Consider the following 20315-nt stretch of genomic DNA (forward strand, 5'->3'; position numbering starts at 1 on the left):
CCAAAGGTTGTCACTCATTCCATGTAGGCCAGAACATCACTCTGCCTACCTTCTTTGCTTCTTCTCATGCCTTCAAAGAAGACGAGAGATTCCAATGCCTGGACCCAAAAAGAACATTCTACCTTGACCACACAAAAGAGTTCTGGGTAGATGATCAACTCTTTGTGTGTTAAGTGGGAGCGAAAAATTGGAAAGCTGTACAAAAATTAACCATCTTTCGATGGATTGTCCTGTGTATTAAGATCTGCTAGGCATTTGCCAGGAACCAGCCCCCTGATGTCTTGCAGGCTCACTCTACTAGAGCCAGAGCTGTGACCACTGAAGTAGTGTACAGCGTTCCTTTCCTAGATACCTGTCTGGCAATGATGTGGGCATCCCCGCACACGTTCAGGAAACATTACTGCCTGGACAGTGAGGCCTATCGCGACTGTCACTTTGCCCATTCGGTCCTGTAGGACTTGTAGGTTTGACTGGACTTCCACCTTCGAGAAGGTATTGCTTGTGTATCTATTCAAAAGTAAGGAATGTGCTACTAGAAGTCGCTTCAGATGAACAGGTTACTTACTTTTGATAATGCCTTATCTGGTAGAGACTCTATCTTACCACAGATTCCATGCCGATCCTCCAATCCTCCTTGATCTGTGAACGCATTCAGGTATAAGGGACACCCACTTTCAGGGCCTTAGGGCCAGATGTAGGTAATCTCAATTTACCTATTCTTAAATACCGAATCATACCGATTCGGTATTTAAGAATAGGTAAATGGGATGTAGGTAATTTTTCGTTAAAAATTACCGATTCGGTAACCGAATCCTAAAAAAATGCCACCTACATCTAAAAAGCCCAATACCGGTCAGTAACGGCCGAAATTCGGTAATTTCGGCCGTTACCGACCGGTATTGGGCGACCTACATCTGGCCCTTAGTCTTTTTCACACTAGTGGTCAGTTCTCAAACTGGCGTGGAAAGTCTTTAAAAATAACTGACATCAGCGCACCGAGGTGGTGCCTATATATGTACCATGCACATTTCTGTCGCGGACGTGGAACTGGATGGCGCCACCTACCGGCGCACAGGGGTACTGCTTGAAAATCTTCCAGGTCCAGTCTATCACCTGGAGATATTCAAATGTAAGGAATCTGTGGCTTGATAGTCTCTTACCAGATAAGGCGTTACCAAAGGTAAGTAACTTGTTCTTTCATTTCTTTGCCTCTCGATGGATATAACAAACTAAAACACCCAAAACTTGAGTGTGTGCTTGTCCTTAACCTTGATTTTTGTTTTTTTAGACTAACTGCTATACCAATATGCTGGTCTGAGTTTATATTCATGTCACAAATGTGTTTCGACATGGTATAGTTTATGAAGGTTTTTCTCTTCAAATCAATCTCCTTGCTTCATCATTTTCTAAAATATTTTATTGTTTTTTAATCACTCTAGCTATGTTTTGCCCTATGGGAATGGAAGACGCGTTTTGGCATAGACAGTAGGCCTGGATTTAGTGTGCTAGTGCCGTGAACACAGACATTCACAAATGCTGTTTACATTTGTTGCATGCACAAATTATGTTTATCACATTGAAGCCTGCTCTATTGGTATTCTCACTGCTGGAAAAAGTTGTGAAAAAGGACTGTTTTTAAACAAAATGAAAACAGGAGATAAAGAATTGAATGTAACAAATAGCGGGATGATTTAATGTACTTTTTGAGATGTACAATAGTCCCACATACGTTCAAGTAGAAGCGGTTCTTGGAAGATGTAATGATACAACAAACAAACAATTGTATGAGGTGGGAGACTATTACTTATACTCCTCTAGGTGGAGCCGAAAGTACTCTCTAAATATATTTGTTATTTTTATAAAAATGGTAACAATAGATCTTGAGAGCTGCAGTGTCTGACCAGACCTAAAATAAAAAAATAAAAAGCTTATCATAGTCATACTGAATCTGTAGTGCACCTTCTGCGAACGCCCATTTCAGATAACCCACATGTGCGCAGGTTGAATGGTTGAGTGAAGTGACTCCGTTGTTCTGGCATGCTGCAAGCCATGTTAAGAAAGACGAGGAGCAGGAGACACCCAGAACAAGGAGGAGAGAGAAGCTGATGCATGCACTGGATTCCCAAACTAGAGTAACGTCCTAAACAAATTTGATGCATTTACAATTTGAAAGCTAATTGGAAATGTTGTCACAGAAGCAAACTGCTACAAGTAGTCAATGTGGCTACTTGCACAGTATAGAAGACAGTTTGAGGATTACCCTTTACTGTCTTAGAACAGAGGTTAAAGAGACTTCACCTAGCATTTCTGCTTTGTGAATATGTGGTAGTGTATTCTGAGTTATGCCGCAGAGTTGGGCGCCGTAAGCCTGTAGCTGCTCTTTGCTACTATCCACACCATGACATAAGTGCAGGTACAAGCACAAGGATGTATTGACACAAAAATAACAGATGTTTATTGTTACCCAACTCATTGGTGCTCCTTTTATCAAATTCAGAATGATGAAAGGCTGAATGGAACTATCGAGATACAAACCTATGACTATACGCTCCACCACAGATCTCTGAAGTGGCTGCATCAGTCCACTGAGACTTGAGACCATAGCAGTGTACCTCTAAAATCTGATATAGGGCAGCTCCCTTAGTGGCTGTTGTTGGCTGTGCTACCACATTACACTTCAACAGAGCAATCAAGTCTTGTAGGAGAGCGGAATCCTAAAAGGCTGTTACGCCTAAGCCCCAATAGTTCAATGTAAATAATGCTACAGCATTTGAGCCCTTAAAAGTGGGAATGGACGCTGTTCTTTGCTCCTTTCACAGCGCCACATTTTTACCCCGGATCATGCATTGGAGTTACACCATTAGAAGGCCGCAGAGTGCAGTCTATCTCAAGCAGCAAGGCCGAATCTTTGACCCCTGGAGCTGCGGCTCGTGTCCTCAGTCAAGCTCCAGTAGCTTGCCATGCAGCAGGTTTGGGTCCAAAGGACTAGACATGGTCATCTGAAAGAAACAGGTTAGTATTAGATTCCTTACCTTAGAATATCCCCAGGCGTCAGTCTGGATCCGGAAACTTTTGCGTAGCAGTACCCCTGCGCGTCGGTAGGCGTCGTCTGCAGGCGTCCCCTGCGGCTCCGCGTCCGTCGTCGGCATCGTGCGCCGTGATGACGTCGCTGGAGTATATAGACGCCGCCTCCGCGCGCTGACGTCAGTTCTTCTTTTTTCCGCGCCAGTTAGCGCAGATCCGAAGAGCAGTACTCCGGTCTTTTGACCAAGTTTTTGATAATTCCTAATTCTTCTACGGTGCCGGTAGGATGCCCGGTTTCAAGAGTTGCGACGGGTGCGACCGCCTGATGTCGGTCACCGACCACCATCGACTCTGCCTCCGGTGCCTGGGCGCGGACCACGACGTGGAGTCCTGCGTCGACTGCCGGGCCTTGACTAGCAAAGCTAGACGGGAGCGGTCCCGCAAGCTGCTCGAGCTCCGAGTGTCGGCCCCGCGTCGAGAGCGGTCCCGGTCCGGTCGGAGGTCGAGGGAGCGGTCGAGGGAGCGATCGCGGAGCCGCCATGAGCGCTCCGGGAGTCGCCGCCATTCCTCCGGTTCGTCAGGTAAGCGTCACAAGAAGTGGGGGCATCGTCATCATACCCCCGACTCCCCCCGACGCCCGCGTGATGCGGCCGGGGGTTCGGGTGGCCCCACCCCCGCGGCCCCGCGTGGGTCGCCGACGCCGTCGGCCCCATACCCGTCGGTCCCTGGGGAAGGCGCGTCGCGCGAGGAGATTGAGGAGTTCCTCATGGCTATGAGGGCGATATCTCCTCCGGCGGGGCCTACGGCGCCTGCGGGCCCGTCGGTCCCGTCTGGGGGCCCGAGCGGTTCGGGTGCTCCTGCCCCGACTCCGCCGGCGGCTCCGGCCCCGGCGCCGCTGGGTCCCTCAGGTTCGTCGCCGGCTGGTCTACCGGCCTCTCCGGCGCCGATTCCATTGGGCCAACCCGTGGTGCCGCCTCCGCGCGACGCCGTGGCTCCGCCGTCGGTTCCGGCCGGCGTCGGGTCCCCGGCGCCGGCGCCGCGTGGCGCCACTCCCATTCCCTCTCTGACTCCTGACGCGGAGTCGGACCGGCATCGTCCGACGCCGAGTCCGGCGCCGTTGGGGCCCATTGGCTCCGAGGAGCCAGTCTATATCGTCGACCCAGACTACGGCGATGAGGACGAGTATGGAGAGGGTTGGGAGGGGTCTGAAGACCCTTTATCCCGTGCCTGCCAGTATGACGTGGACTGGGTAGGTGACTTGGGTGATGCCAGTGGTCTGGACGAGTCGCCCAACCCTGGGTTTGTCTCGCCTTCCCCTGTGGCGTCAGAGGCGGGGGCTGCCTATTCGGTGGTCCTGATGAGGGCTGCCAAGGCCTCGCGCCTTGAGCTCCCCGTCGCTAAGGTCAAACCTAATATTCTGACCGAAGTGTTTAAACCGCAGTCATGCCCTCAGGAGCCTCTGCTGCCGTTTAATGAGGCCCTGATGGATGTCCTTTTGGGCACCTGGTCCAGGCCCGCTTCCGGTGCACCGGTTGACCGGAACGTTGCCAGGCGTCACCGTCCGTGCTCGGACGATCCTGCCTTCCTCTCCACCCATCCCTCCCCGGAGAGTCTGGTGATCCAGGCCTCCACTTCACAGTCCGCGTTCCCATTGGCCCCGCCCTATCGGGAGTCAAAGCGGTATGACCAATTTGGCAAGAAGGTCTTTTCCTCTTTGAGCGCTGGACTGCGGTCTTGTAATACCGCGTGCCTTTTGGGCCGCTACACCCACTCCCTGTGGGATACGGTCGCGGAGTGTTTGCCGCAATGCCCGCAGGAAGTGCGGGACAAGCTCAACCAGGCTTTGGTTGAAGGCCGGGACGCGGCGAGGTACTCGATCAGGTGTGGTCTTGACACGACCGACTCGCTGGGACGGGCTATGTCCACGACGGTGGCGATTCGTCGCCATGCGTGGCTGAGATCTGCCAACTTCTCGCCGGACGTCCAGAATGCCCTCATGGACATGCCATTTGATGGCAGTCGCCTGTTCGGTGACAAGGCGGACAACGCGCTGGAGCGCTTCAAGGACTCCAGGGTCACGGCCAAGTCCTTGGGTCTTTCGACCCAGCGCCAGCAAACGGGTTCGTTTCGCCCCTTTCGTGGCCAAGGAAGGGGCGGTCCCACACGTGCTGCCAGCCACGCGCCGCAGAACGCTCCCCAGCGCGGTGGCGGCCGTGGATTCCGCCGTGGTGGCGGTAGAGGGCAGCGGCGAGGTCAGTCTACACCTTCCCCCGCTGCAGCCTCCAAATCTTCCTAGTCCGAGCTTTTGGGCTCACGTGACGCCAGTGGGTGGCAGGGTTCGCCATCACCACTCCCGCTGGCGCGCGATTACATCGGACAGGTGGGTGCTGCAGCTCGTCCGAAGGGGCTACTCCCTCCCCTTCGAGTCCACTCCTCCAGCCATGCCACCGCAGAACCACCGTGTGTCGGGGGACCACTTGACACTTCTGCAGGAGGAAGTTACGGCCCTCTTGGCCAAGGGGGCCATCGAGCGCGTTCCTGGGCCAGAAGTAGGGTGTGGTTGCTACTCCCACTACTTTCTGGTGCCCAAGAAGGACAGAGGAGGCCTCCGTCCTATCTTGGACCTAAGGGACGTCAACGGCTTCCTCCGGAAGGAGAAGTTCAAGATGTTGACTTTGGCTCAGGTCTTGGCGGCTCTAGACCCACAAGACTGGATGGTAGCGTTGGACTTGCAGGATGCGTATTTTCACATCCCCGTCCTGCCGGCCCACCGGCGTTACCTGCGGTTCACGGTAGGCCAGGAGCACTTTCAGTTTATCGTGCTCCCATTCGGCCTTACCAGCGCCCCACGGGTGTTCACGAAAGTGATGGCGGTGGTCGCAGCTCATCTGCGCCGGTTAGGGGTTTCAGTCTTCCCCTACCTCGACGACTGGTTGTTGAAGGCGGGCTCGCCCCAAACAGTCGTCCACCACCTTCAGATGACGGCAGACCTCCTGCACGAGCTGGGGTTTTCCATCAATGTGCCGAAATCACACCTGTGTCCCTCTCAAAAGCTCCTTTTCATCGGAGCGGTTCTCGACTCGGCGCAGTTTCGGGTTTATCCTCCGGAACGGCGGGTTCGGGATATTCAGGCTCTGATTCCCATCTTTCAGCCGTTATCCCGGGTTTCGGTCAGGTTGACGCTACGGCTTCTGGGGCTGATGGCCTCCTGCATCCTACTGGTGCATCACGCCAGGTGGCGGATGCGGGCTCTGCAGTGGGACCTGAAGTTTCAGTAGGCCCAGCATCAGGGCAACCTATCCGACCATGTCCTGATCTCGGAGGGCACTGCGAGACAGTTGCAGTGGTGGCTTACGGACCGCGATTGGGTCAGAGGCAGATCCCTCTCCCTTCCCCAACCAGAGCACGTGGTTGTGACGGACGCGTCCCTCCAGGGCTGGGGTGGCCACTTGGGAGAGGCGGAGATCAGAGGCATCTGGTCTCCGGCGGAGTCCCGGCTCCATATCAACCTGTTGGAGCTGCGGGCGATTCGCCTAGCACTGAAGGCATTCCTCCCCTTTGTCAACGGGAGTGTGGTGCAGGTGTTCACGGACAACACCACCGCCATGTGGTACTGCAACAAACAAGGCGGAGTGGGGTCGTGGACCCTTTGCCAGGAGGCTCTGCGCCTCTGGCAATGGCTGGAACGTCAGGGTGTGACTCTGACGGTTCAACACCTGGCAGGTTCTCTGAACGCCAGGGCGGACAAACTCAGCCGTCGGTGCTCGGTGGATCACGAATGGCGTCTGAACTCGGACGTGGCGAACGGCCTCTTTCAGCAATGGGGAGAGCCGTGGTTAGATCTATTCGCCACAGAAGAGAACGCGCAATGTCATCAGTTCTGCGCGTTGGAGTTTCCAAGACGGCACTCGCTCGGCGACGCCTTTCGGCGCGAGTGGAGCTGCGGTCTGTTGTACGCCTTTCCGCCTATACCACTTCTGCCCAGAGTGCTGAAGAAGATCAGGCGCGACCGGGCCCAAGTTATCCTTGTGGCTCCGGACTGGGCTCGAAGATACTGGTATCCCGAGCTACTCAGCATGTCAGTCGGTCCCTCGATCCGCCTGCCCCTTCAGGAGGACCTTCTGTCGCAGCAGCAGGGGACGGTCCTCCACCCGAACCTGTCCAGCCTCCACCTCCATGCGTGGAGATTGAGCGGCGACAGTTGAGGCCATTCGACTTGCCTCCTGAAGTCTGTGATGTGATTCTGGCAGCCAGGCGTCCCTCCACAAAGTCGGTATACGCCTGCCGGTGGAACAGATTTGTGGCATGGTGCACAGCAAAGGCTGTGGATCCCCTTTCTGCCCCTCTTTCCGAGGTTCTCCTCTTCCTTCTTTCTCTTGCCCAGCAGGGCTCTGCTCTGGGCACTATCAAGGGCTACCTTTCTGCCCTTTCCGCCTTCTTAAGGCTACCTGATCAGCCATCTTTATTCAAGTCCCCTATTGTACTGAGGTTCTTGAAAGGCATCACGCACATGTACCCACCTGTTCCGTTCGTGATGCCTCAGTGGGACTTGAATCTGGTTCTGACATTCTTGATGTGTGCTCCCTTTGAGCCGCTTCATTCCTGTCCTCTCCGTCTTCTCACTTTAAAGACGGCCTTCCTGGTTGCCATCACCTCTGCCAGGAGAGTGAGTGAGCTCCAGGCTCTTTCTGTTAAACCTCCTTTCTTGTCCGTCCATCCTGACAAGGTGGTTCTTAGGACTAGGCCTTCTTTCCTGCCCAAAGTAGTTTCTGCTTTTCACATCGGGCAGTCCATCACCTTACCCTCCTTCTTCCCGCCTCCGCATCCTTCAAAGGATGAAGAGCGGCTCCATCGTCTGGACCCAAAACGTGCGCTTTCATTTTATATGGATCGCACACGCCAGTTCCGGGTGGATGACCAACTGTTTGTTGGCTACGTGGGTGAGAAGAAGGGAAGGGCGGTACAGAAACGAACCATCTCTCGGTGGGTCGTCCTGTGCATCAAAGCATGCTACTCTTTGGCTCGGAAGGAGCCTCCTGTTGGGCTGAGGGCCCATTCCACTTGGGCCACGGCGGCTACTACTGCCCTGGGCCGGGGAGTCCCTTTGCAGGACATTTGCCAGGCGGCTACGTGGGCCTCGCTGCACACCTTTGCGAGGCACTACTGCCTGGACAGTCAAGTCCGGAGGGATGGCTTCTTTGGCCGTTCGGTCCTCCAGGACTTTCTGGTGTAGGTTTGTATTGGTTCGCAGACCCACCACCGGGGTTGGTATTGCTGGGGTATCTATTCTAAGGTAAGGAATCTAATACTAACCTGTTTCTTTCAGATGAACAAGTTACTTACCTTCGGTAACGATATATCTGTAAGAAACAGTAGTTAGTATTAGATTCCTTACCGCCCCACCCATCCTCCCCGTTCTGCGAACTGATACCTAGGGTTAAGGACATCCCTTTCAGGGCCCTAGTTTCAAATGGCACCAGTGTTAGTTCTCACATGGCTCTGCGTGTTCTGGCGCGGAAAAGCTGTGTGCAAAGAACTGCACACCTGCAGACGACGCCTACCGACGCGCAGGGGTACTGCTACGCAAAAGTTTCCGGATCCAGACTGACGCCTGGGGATATTCTAAGGTAAGGAATCTAATACTAACTACTGTTTCTTACAGATATATCGTTACCGAAGGTAAGTAACTTGTTCATTAGGTCCATTGTGACCATGTGGCAGTATGGTCCAGGTCGTGCAGAAGAAGTTGGTCCCCAAGGCTAGAGCTGCCCATAGCTGCGTCACTCTGCATTCATTTAGCCTACAGTGAGTATTGTTGGGTCCTTGAAGCCTTTCAAACACAAATAGTCAACAATGGCATGGGGAGTAATATTCACTATAAAAAAAAGCTTCAAAAGAATCCATGTAGCCCACCAGCTAAGCAGTATACTGATCTCTGTTTCTCTTTATGACCAAAGAAATCAAATCACAAACCATGAACTCTCCCCAAAACTTTACCCGCACCGCCGAAGTAATATGATCAGATCAGTTTCATTAGAAGTGACATGCCAAAGACTGCACTATTATTATTAATGCTAGATATGAATGGGGACTTTAGAGAGAAAATCGATATTTCTTTCACTCCTGGTGTAAAATTGAAAAAGTATTATAAAATGTTTAACCATTTTGTTGATTGATTTGTATGTTTATATAGGATAAAAGCAGAGCAATGTTCCGATCTTTCCCCAAAGCAGTCAGGGTTTCTGTTAATCGAAGTTGAAGAGAAAGTGCATTTCAGTGATGAACATCAATATAAGAAGGAGCTTCTACCAAGTCATGGTCTTCTTCAACATACCTACATCAGCCGAGAGGAATATATTTTTACTCCGTGTGAAATTACTTTACTCCCAACTTCAGAACGTATGGACCACATTTCATATCAGGATTCCATTACATGTAAATCAATCAGTTACATTTAATGGGGAATTTTGTTCCTTGTATCAAATCTGTTTGCTAATTTCAAACGGGTAACACTCAACTTTATTTCTAGTTGTACATTTATCAATCCCAAAGTCCTTATTGAAAACATTAATTTGACTAGATTCATTGTGGTTACATCTGTGCATAGATGTACTGCTTGCTTCTGTCTTTCCCTAGTAAATACAAATTAACATGGAAGGTAGAATCTGGTATGCATCTAATGCACACCTGCTTGAGTTAACCCATCAGGGTCCTTAAAGTGCATCAGTTTGCTTTTGCTTGGGGGGGACTTAAGCACAGGGCCTTGTCTGTCTTCCCTCCCAGCACTGCTCTTCTGCTCTGCATCCTCCCCTGCACTGTGAACGTACATATTCCGTCCCTCACACTCTCGTCTGCAGGCCTCAGAGTGTAGCCCATCGATTCTGGATGTTAATATGCCTTCGAGCATTATGGTTGCAGTTGCATAATTTTTGCAGCATGTGCACACTGAATAAGTTATTCCTAAGCATCAACTGGCAAAGTACACTGCACAACGGCTTGTCTACCGAACTGGTGCTTTGTCCTCTTTCTTTGGTGTGTGTACACAATACTGTCACTCATACTGTCTTCCCAGAAAGAGTTTGTAGCCCTGGTTTTGCCAGACACCTGCAATGGAGAATTCTCAAAGTAAGGAGATTGAGTGACCGAAGTACAGTCCACTGATGGTAAATCAGAAGGGGGTTGTGCTGCTCGTCCAGACCACAAGGCTCTCCCCCTGAATCACTCTACCCTGGCCTCATTCACTATGGAGCTGGAGGGACATACTGCAGAGCCTGCCTGCATCAAGTCAGACATACACTAAAAAGCATTTGCAACAAGCAGTGTCATTCATTCTACTGGATAAAACACCTGCTCCTAAAGTCTTCATATAAACCTTGAATAATCATTTATGTAATCAGTTATGGCGCATTGCAACTACAGAAATTGTGTCTGAGAGCATTTACTCTTTAACAAGCACTGGCAAAGGCAATAGGTCTCACCTGAGAGCTATTGGCTTTGCCATTGACTTTAGCAGCGTGGCTGCTGTTCAGCATCCCTAAAAGTTAGCAATGTGGCATAGAGGAGAGTGGAGTGGAGTGGGGTGTGGAGTGGTGTAATATAGAGTGAAGTGGTGTAGAGTGGAATGGAATGGCATAAAGTGTAGGGGCTGGATTAGAGTGGCATGGAGGAGAGTAACATGGAGTGGCATAGAGTGGCGTGGAGTAGAGTTGTGTAGAGTGGAATAGAGTAGCATGGCTTAGTACATTTGTGGGTGTAAGTAACTAAAGTGTTGATAGAGACGGCACATAGGGTGGAAGCAAAATGAATATGAATACTGTGTAGGAGAGACCTAAAAAGTGTGAACACCTCACAGGAGCACCAAAGCCAAATTAAGTTTCCGTAGCGTCCCATTAGTATAGTAACTCATAGAAAATCCAGCATACAATAAAGAAAAGAGGAAACTACTAATTTATTCTCTCATTTCATCAAACTACCCCCAGTTCTGCCCTTGCCTCTAAAATGCTCATTGTTGCCAAAGAATGCCAAATGGCTCAACCAAAATGTGGATGTGGTATGCAGTGAGTAGAGGGAGGGGATTGGTACAATGGGTTCACTTTGGCAGAGCTCTGCTGTGCATGCATGGAGACCCCTTCTTAATGACTTGATAGCTTCTAGTTATTCAATAGAACGAATAACATTGCTTTCTACAATGGCTTTTTAGTTTGACTCTCTTCCCTGACGCCTTCACCCCCTGCCAGCCTACTGAGGCAATGTAAGGGCAGCATTAGGCGTTAACAAGCAACCAATGCAATTTAGGATAGCATTAACCAGAGTAAATCAACAGCCTTTTATAGAGGCTTCTAATCGCAGATTCCTCACCTTAGAATATTCCCTAGGCGTCAGACTGGATGCTGAACGTTTTGAGCAGTACCTTTGCATGCATGCCTCCCCAAAGACCTGATGGTGCAGGTCTCAGCAACAAAGGTCTATCCAAACGCGTTCACTTCCACACCATTGGATAGGGAATCCAAGAGGCATGACACCTTTGGAAAAATATATTTTTTCCACCTGCCTTCTCTTGCGGTCGGTGGCCTCTTGGGCCAATATTCCAATGCAAAATGGGATTTGGTTGTACTGCCACTTCCCATGCTGCCAGAGGAAGGACGTTCCATCCTTACCCAACCTCTGCTGGATGGCAGAGATCCCTAGGTAGAGGCATGGTTTCTATGGTGGCGCTGCCTTGCAATGCCTGGTTAAGGTCCACTGGGTTGTCATGTGATGTTCAGTCTTCATTGATTGGCATGCCCTTCGATATCTCCCACGTATGTTGCCGATACAGTGCTTGAGCGCTTTCATGAGAGCAGGGACACTGCCAGATCCCTTGACCTTTCCCTATCCACATCAGCAGTCATTTTGCCCCTACCGCGGAAACGGAAGGGACATTTTAGGCGGCCGCAGAACCAGGCATACCCAGTTCAGCAGCCTGCCCAGCACTTTCTAGGACAGGTTTGCAGAGCCCATAAATTATTTTAATTTTATTTGTTTTATTTTATTTATTTATAAAGTTTTATATAGCGCGAACTTGACCCAAGAGGGTATCAGAGCGCTTTACATTTAGGATCGTTGCACTACAAGTTACATGAGATATAAGAGCATAGTAAGGTGAAGTACAAATAAACTGATTCAATAATTCGTAGGAGGTAGGGGAGGAAGGAGTAAAAGCGGGGAGACGAGGGGGAACAATGTCCGGCTGGGTAGGTGACGGTCAAGGGGGAAAACCAGGGCCAGAAGCCTCATTAGCTGTCAAGCAGCTCCACTGGTCATCAGCCATGTTGCTCAGGTCTCAGTGTTCAGTAAAAAACTTTTTTTAGTTTAATAGAATTTGCAAAGGTTATATAGCGCTATCTAGACCCAGAGGTATCAGAGCGCATAACCAGGGGAACGTTGCATTAGAAGGTACATCAAGAGGATTATAAAGTGCTGGCTAGACCCGTAGTTATCAGAGCGCTATAGCAGAGGAACATTGTGTTACAAATTACATCAGTTACAATAGCGTATTAAGTTGCAGTAAACAAACAACGCGGTTGAGAGAATTGATAGGAAAGGAGTGGAGGAAGGAGCCATAGCAGGGAGACGAGGAAGAACTGAGTCCAATGTCTAGAGAGACAAATAGAGAGGGAAAGCGGGAGGCAGCCCTAGCGTGCTTTCCAGTTCCCTGCTATTCCTACTGCTGCTCCCTCAAAACCCCTTTAGGATGTCCTTCATCCAACACAGCGATCCAGTTAACATCAGGCATCACCCGCACCAATGGTTAGTGAGTACATCGGAAAATTGGGTGCTTCATTTTTGGAAACACCTCCTCCCTTCCCACCATCACAAGAAATGCTGACTGGGGAACCATCTCTTCTTGCTTAGTCAGGAAGTGCAGGAGCCATTGAGGGGGACGGGGAGATCCTATTCAAGAAGTCGGTGTGTGTTGTTTCCGCTACTACTTGGTGCTAAAAAAGTACAGAGGCCTCCGCTCGGTACTAGACTTGCACCCTCTCAACCGCTTCCTGAAAAAAGAGAAATTCAAGCTACTCATATTGGCCCAGGTTTTGTCTGCCCTGGATCCTGGATGGTAGCTCTGGACTAACAGGATGCATATTTTCACATCTCTGTCCTGCTGGTGCACGTGTTACTTGCAGCTCATGTTGGGTCACAACATTTTCAGTTCTCTGTGCTCCCCTTTGGCCTCATCAAGGCCCCTTGAGTGTTCACAAAAGTGATGGCAATGGTTGCAACCCATCTGTGGAGGATAGGGGAGCCAGTACTTCCCTACTGCCACCACTGGCTGTTGAAAGCGGGCTCAACCCAGGCAATCTTCACACCGACCTCAAGACTGCGGCAGGCCTTCTGCATTTTCTGGGGTTCACTATCAACATGCTGAAGTCTCACCTTATTCCTTCGCAGATGCTCCCAGAGGCATTCTGGAGATAGTGCAGTGCCACACCTGTCCACATGACCAGCGAGGTTATGATTACTTTGTTTTGACTTTATCTTGAATTTCAGTGAGACTGACTCTGAGGCTGCTGGGTCTCATGGCCTTCTGCATCCCGCTGGTAAAGCAGGCGTGCTGGCATATGCGAGTTCTGCAGTGGAACCAGAAGGCCCAGTGGGCACAGCATCAGGCAAACCTTGCTAACCTGGTACAGATGTCGGAGGGTTCTGCAAACGATCTGCAGTGATGGCTGACGAACTGTGATTGGGTTAATGGTATACACCTCTCCTTCCCCGACCCAGAGTTCACAGTAGTAACAAATGCATAACTCCTGGGTTGGGGCAGCCATCTGTAGCATTGAGCAGTGGGGCCTAGTGGTGTGCTGGAGTCATAGATGACGGGACTCGCCGTCGGAGCTGTGTGTGGAGTGCTTGGTGCCCCCCCCGCTCTCTGCTGTATGTTGCCCGGGGGCGAGGCGGTCCTGCCGGGGGTGGCGTTGTGTCCCTCGAGTGGAGGCCTCCTTGGGGAGTGGTGGCAGCGGGCCTTGCTGCTGGACTGGGGCTCGGTGCCCTTTTGGGCATAGAGAGGGGACTCACCTCGGCCCGTATATCGGCAGGCGGCGTCTTGATAGCCAGCTGTTGCCCCGTGTGAGTGGGAGCTCCCTGAGGCCGGTGTTGTGAGAGCACCCCGTCACAGAGGTGGGAGAGACGGAGAGTGCATGGGCAGCCATTTTGGTGACTTGCGGCCTGCGCACGTGTTCCGACCGTGTGAGCATTGAAACCTGATTTAGGGGTCTGGGGGCTTGCCTTGTTGGGGTGCTGAGACCTCCCTGATGGGTGCTCGGTCCGCAGGTCGGCGGACGGCAGGAGGCCTGAGGGAGAAGGTGTTAGGCCTCATCTTCTGCTGTGGTCCAGCTGGGAGAGTGTGGGGAGGCTCTCGGAGTGGCCTGAGAGGAGGACTGTGGCTGTGGAGGAGGAGAGTTGTGGCTTATCCTTCCTTGATGATCATAGTTGCCCGGCTGCGCTGCGGCCTCTGCAGGGTGCGTGGGAGTTGGGGTCGGCCTGAGTCCCGGAGTGCAGTGCTCCTCTGTCCCATTTGGCTGGTTGCTGCAGTGAGGTAATCCTTGGGGCCTTGGGCAGAGTATTGGCGCTGACGGCTGGGAAGAGGGGTGTGGACATAGTATGGACTGAACTAGCCCTTGCACTGAAGCTGCCTTGAGTGGTCGGTGGTCCTGGGGGCCTCCTGGTGCTACCCCTCAGTGGTGCTGCTGTGGTGAGGGAATTCGGGGACAGTGGGAGGCGCACCATCGGCCCGTGCTTCGGCGGGCGGTGTTTCCCTGCTGTGTTTCAGGCCTGGGCTGCTAAGTGAGGTGTGGGCGCTGCTGAGGCCTGTTTGCGCCCCGCTAGGGCCCTGGCTACGCCGCGATGTCAGCTTCCAGGAACAAATGAGATAAAATCCTGAAGTACATGCTACAGAAGGCGGTTGGTCGGGCCGTCTCACAGTCGAATGGCTAGTCCTCGCAATCTGAGGATGTTGACTCACCGACGACTAAGGCTTTCATGTTGGAGCTATTCGCGGCCATCAAGGAGGACATTTTGGAACTCCGCTCCCAGCTCTCCTCAGATGTGCGTGAGATATGGCAAGATGTTGACGCCATTGGGGAGCGAGTGGCGACCCTCCCTGGAAGAACATGACCTGGGCACTGCCGATGAGGTTCACCGGCTTCAGAAGGATGTTCTCCGCCTTACGGAACAAAATCTGGATCTGCAGGCTCCCACCGAAGATTTGGAGAACCGATCGCGGAGAAATATTATCAGAATTCGAGCGTTCCGTGGAAAGGGGAAGGAGACAGTTTGTGTGAATACGTCAGTGCACTGTTCCGGTAGATTCTGGATGAGAGGGACGAGCAGGACATTCAGCTGTAACGTGTCCATCGCGTTGGTCTGCCGAGGGGTGCCAAGGCTCCGCCACCGGAAATCTTGGTGTGTGTGCATGACTTTCAGATTGAAGAACGGATTCTTCGCAAAGCTCGAGATCTCCATCCTGTGCAGTTTAGGGGCCATCAACCTGCACTCTTTCAAGACCTGGCGGCCTCTACACTCGTCAAACGCAGAAGCTTCAAACCTATCACTGCCGATCTGCGGGAGCAGGGCATCCCCTATTCGTGGGGACACCCATTTCGAATTATTTTTAAGCACAAGGGCAAGCTTCTGCAGATCGGCTCGCTGGATGCAGCCTTCAAGGCGCTGGGACTGGAGCGGCCCGCACCTCGGGCCGAGTCAGCTGGAAGAACATGACCTGGGCACTGCCGATGAGGTTCACCGGCTTCAGAAGGATGTTCTACGCCTTACGGAACAAAATCTGGATCTGCAGGCTCCCACCGAAGATTTGGAGAACCGATCGCGGAGAAATATATCAGAATTCGAGCGTTCCGTGGAAAGGGGAAGGAGACAGTTTGTGTGAATACGTCAGTGCACTGTTCCGGTAGATTCTGGATGAGAGGGACGAGCAGGACATTCAGCTGTATCGTGTCCATCGCGTTGGTCTGCCGAGGGGTGCCAAGGCTCCGCCACCGGAAATCTTGGTGTGTGTGCATGACTTTCAGATTGAAGAACGGATTCTTCGCAAAGCTCGAGATCTCCATCCTGTGCAGTTTAGGGGCCATCAACCTGCACTCTTTCAAGACCTGGCGGCCTCTACACTCGTCAAACGCAGAAGCTTCAAACCTATCACTGCCGATCTGCGGGAGCAGGGCATCCCCTATTCGTGGGGACACCCATTTCGAATTATTTTTAAGCACAAGGGCAAGCTTCTGCAGATCGGCTCGCTGGATGCAGCCTTCAAGGCGCTGGGACTGGAGCGGCCCGCACCTCGGGCCGAGTCAGCTGGATCACCTCCTCGGCAGCGCAGATGCTCTGCCGAATGGCAGCAAGTTGGGAGATCGCCTCCGCTGGTGAGGCCGGACTTCTCTGCGAGCCTCCTGGAGAGGGAAACAGCTGTTTCTTCGGTGGCGCTGGTGACTGATAACACTGGAGTTCCTTGAGTTCCGCAAGCTTGGCACTGGTTGGGTCCTTCTGCGTCGCCGGAGGCGAGACACTTGGAGGAGAAAGTGCTTCTTTTGTTCTTTTCTCTGTCCTTGTTGATTGGATGCGCCCTGTATCAGGGTTCGGTAAGGTTCTAGGATGGCGCCATGTTCCCCCTACAGTTGGTTTTGTCAGATGGGCTATAGTCATCTCACAAGATTCTTGGTATTTTCCTTTTGTGTGGTTCAGTACTTTTTAGTGGGAGTTGGGGTTTGGTTTTGGGAATGGGGTTATTTTTGGGGCTCCGTATCAGTTCTCCTAGCAGCTCGGTGTAGGTTAGGCCCGCAGGCCGCTTACTGTGATCCCTTTAACGCTACTATCCTGAGATACCACGCTGGCTCTTTCCTTTTATTTCAGGGATTATGGGTAGGGACCTGAAGATTGTAAGCCTGAACGTTAGGGGCCTGAAGTCAGGACATTTTCCTTCTCGAACAACAACTTAGTCTTCTGCGTGGATCACGAATGGCGTCTACATCTGGTGCATTGTCTCTTCTGGGACTGTGGAGAACCTTGGATAGATTTATTTGTCACCGCTGAGAATGCGCAATGTCATCAGTTCTGCACGTTAGAGTTAGATTTTCCAAAGCGATTCTCGCTGGCAGATGCATTTCTTCTCAAGTGGAGTTTGGGGCTCCTGTTCACGTTTTCTGCCAATTCCACTCCTGCCTGAGTTTTCAAGAGGATTAGGACTGACCAGGCGTAAGTCATCCTAGTGGCTCTATATTTGGTACAGAGAGTATTGTATCGCAAACACCTGAGCATGCCCCTTCATAAAGATCTTCTGTCAGGACAACAGTGCAGGGTCTTTCACCCGAACCTAACTATCACTTTACTGCATGGAGATTGAGCGACAACTATTGAGGGTTTTTGATCTTCCTCCTGAAGTTTGCGATGTCATCTTGGCAGCCAGGCATCCGTCCACTAAAACTGTCTATGCCTGCTTTTGGGATTAGTTTGTGGTTTGGTGTTCCTCATGCCATGTGGACCACCTTTCTGCACCTATTTTTGTATGTGCTTTATCCCACAAGGCCTTGCTCTCTGCACCGTTCATGGTTATTTATGAGCCATTTCTGCTTTCTTGCGGCTGCCAGACCAACCTTCTATCTTTAAGTCACCCATTGTGGCTCGGTTTTTAAAGGTTTGCATCATTTGTTCCCATCTACTTCCTTGTGATTCCCCAACTGGACTTTAATCTGGTCCTTATTTTCCTTTTGTTTTCTCCCTTTGAGCCCCTGCATAGCTGCCCTCTGTGGCATTTGACTCTGAAAACAATGTTCCTGCTGGGCATTGCATCGGCCAGGAAGGTCACTGAACTTCAGGCTCTATTGGTTCAGCCTCCAAACACCTACTTTTCCCCTGCCAAACTGGTTCTTCGGATGGTTGCCTCTTTTCTTCTGAAGGTGGTCACCCCGTTTCACATTGGCCAGAGCATTGCTCTGCCTGCCTTCTAAGCTTTGCCTTATTCGTCAAAGGAGGAGGAGAGACTCCTTCGTTTGGACCCAAAAATGCCTCTGTCATTCTGTACTGATCGCACCAAGACTCACTGGGTGAATGGCCAGCTTTTCATTATGTTCACTGGAGCGAAGCATGGCAAGGCTGTGCAGAAACAAATCATCTCCTGCTGAATAGTACTCTTCATAAAAATATACTACTTGTTGGCAAAAAAGCAACACCCTGGGGGCTTGCGGGCTCACTCCACCAGCCCCAAGGCTGTCACTTCTATGTTAGCACGCAGGGTACCTGTCTGCACATCGGCCAAGCTGCCACATGAACGTCACTCCATATGTTCACAAAGTACTACTGCTTGGATGGTCAGGTCAGTTGTGATGGGCATTTCGCCTGTTCGTTCTTCCTGGACTTTTTGGTCTAAGCCAGGAAGGTATAGCTTGGGTATCTGTTCTAAGGTGAGGAATCTGCAGTTAAGTCTCTATCAGAAGAGCAAATTACTAACCTTCAGAAACCCCATTTCTGGTAGAGACTCTATCTAACTTCAGATTCCTCACTGATCGCCCCCTGTTCTATTAACTCGGTTCTTTTCCCAAAAAGATCTCTTTAGACCCTGAACACTGGTCACAACTGCTTCATTGGTTTTTACGTGGCTGTGCATTTTTGGCACGTAACTAGTCACAAAAGAAACTGATGTCACCGCTGAGGTGACGCCTACATAGGCACCGCAAAGTCACGCAGATGTGGAGCTAAATGACGGCAGTGCACAGAGTTACTGCTCAAGATTATCTGGTTCCCGTTTGACGCCTGGGGAATATTGTAAGGTTTTGCAATCCACAGCTAGATAGTCTCTGCCTGAAAAGGCATTCCCATAGGTAAGTAACTTGTTCATAAATGGAGAGCTGTAGGTGATGGAAGTTACATCCCACGTTGTTTGACATGGAACTTTTTGCAAGTAAAACAGATGGAATGTAAATGTACTTAGTCTTATTTTAATCATGAGATCACTGCAACAATGTTTTATGGTTGTGTAATCAATTTGACACTTTCTTAGAAACTGCATAAGTTATTGTGAAGTCTGCAGATTGTAGAGTTTGTTGTCTTTATTCCTAGATTATAGGTGTCATGACGGATTTTGCAGCACTGTGGAAAAAGGACGAAAGTAGAGTAGGCCTAAGCAGCTAGAGCCTTTTGACCTTCTGTTGTTCCTAACTTTAATTCTTTTCCAAGTTACTGAGAAAAAGACTATTGTGTGCAAGTTAAGGTACAGCATGTTTCTCACCTGCCCTTAGAGAATCATAATGGGAAGGTGAGTACAGGGGAGAGGTAACGGGGCAACTCAAAGGAATTCACCCAAAAATACAATCAGTTATAATTTTATTTAACATTGTGCTTCAACGCTGCTGCAAAGTTATTATCAAGTGACAATAATCTGGAGCACTGTTTGAAACCTCTCTGTTAAATCAAGTAGGTTTTTGCCAAGATGAAGTATTTTGATGCTTGCGGTACCAACTTAGCATACAGTCTGCTAACAGACCTGATATGGTGGGATCCATGTAAGTTTAGGAACTTGTGAGTAGAGGATCTTCACTGATGATAGTGCAAGTGTAGAAGAATGTTGGCATTCAACTACCCGTGAGCATGGACGCCTACAGGGAGGCTGTCCGGTTTGTTCCAATTTCTTTGTTTAGGTATCAGTGCTTGCTAGAGTGATTTGACTATTTTAATGCCCAGGCAGAAGCTGTGTAAGAAGTGCAGCAAGTAAGCCCACCTTGCACCAATCATTGCATATGAAATAGTACTGTAGCAAGACGTCAGTCCTCACAAATGGCTGAATTGCATCCAAATCACTGTTGTCAATTGTGAGAAGAGAATATTCATTTACTGTCATGGGGCTCATTATATATTTTCAGTCTGAAATGCATTTTGGAGTTTTTGCAGTCTAAATGAGTCTAAATGTAATCTAGAATCTGCCTACTAGAAAACAAAGTTAATTACCTGAAAACGACCAACATAGGGGAGGGAAAAGTACCCTAATTGCACCTAATTAGAGCAGATTTTCTTTAATTAATCCTCTAAGCCATAATTGTTATATGCATAAAACCACTGCAGCTCCCTATATCTTATGTACCTTCCCTCCTAAAGAACATGGTGCATGCTGTATAGTAAACAAAATTCATTCATTCATGAGGTTCATTGTTTTTCATGCATCTTGGTGTTGCCAATTCAGGGAACAACCTCCCATTGCAGAAACAGGACAGTAAAGATGATCGTCCCTAATGGAAGCAACATGACTCCTCTGC

At 50.5% G+C, this 20315-nt stretch overlaps 1 protein-coding gene across 1 annotated transcript in view; it reads left to right on the top strand.

Annotated features, from left to right (window-relative positions):
* The window catches only part of PPFIA3 (PPFI scaffold protein A3), a 963828-nt gene that overhangs the window by 698732 nt on the left and 244781 nt on the right, over positions 1–20315 (top strand). The gene's annotated exons all lie outside the window — the stretch shown is intronic.

The sequence above is a fragment of the Lissotriton helveticus genome, chromosome 7, assembly GCF_964261635.1.
Source record: "Lissotriton helveticus chromosome 7, aLisHel1.1, whole genome shotgun sequence".
In the NCBI taxonomy this organism is placed as follows: Eukaryota; Metazoa; Chordata; class Amphibia; order Caudata; family Salamandridae; genus Lissotriton; species Lissotriton helveticus.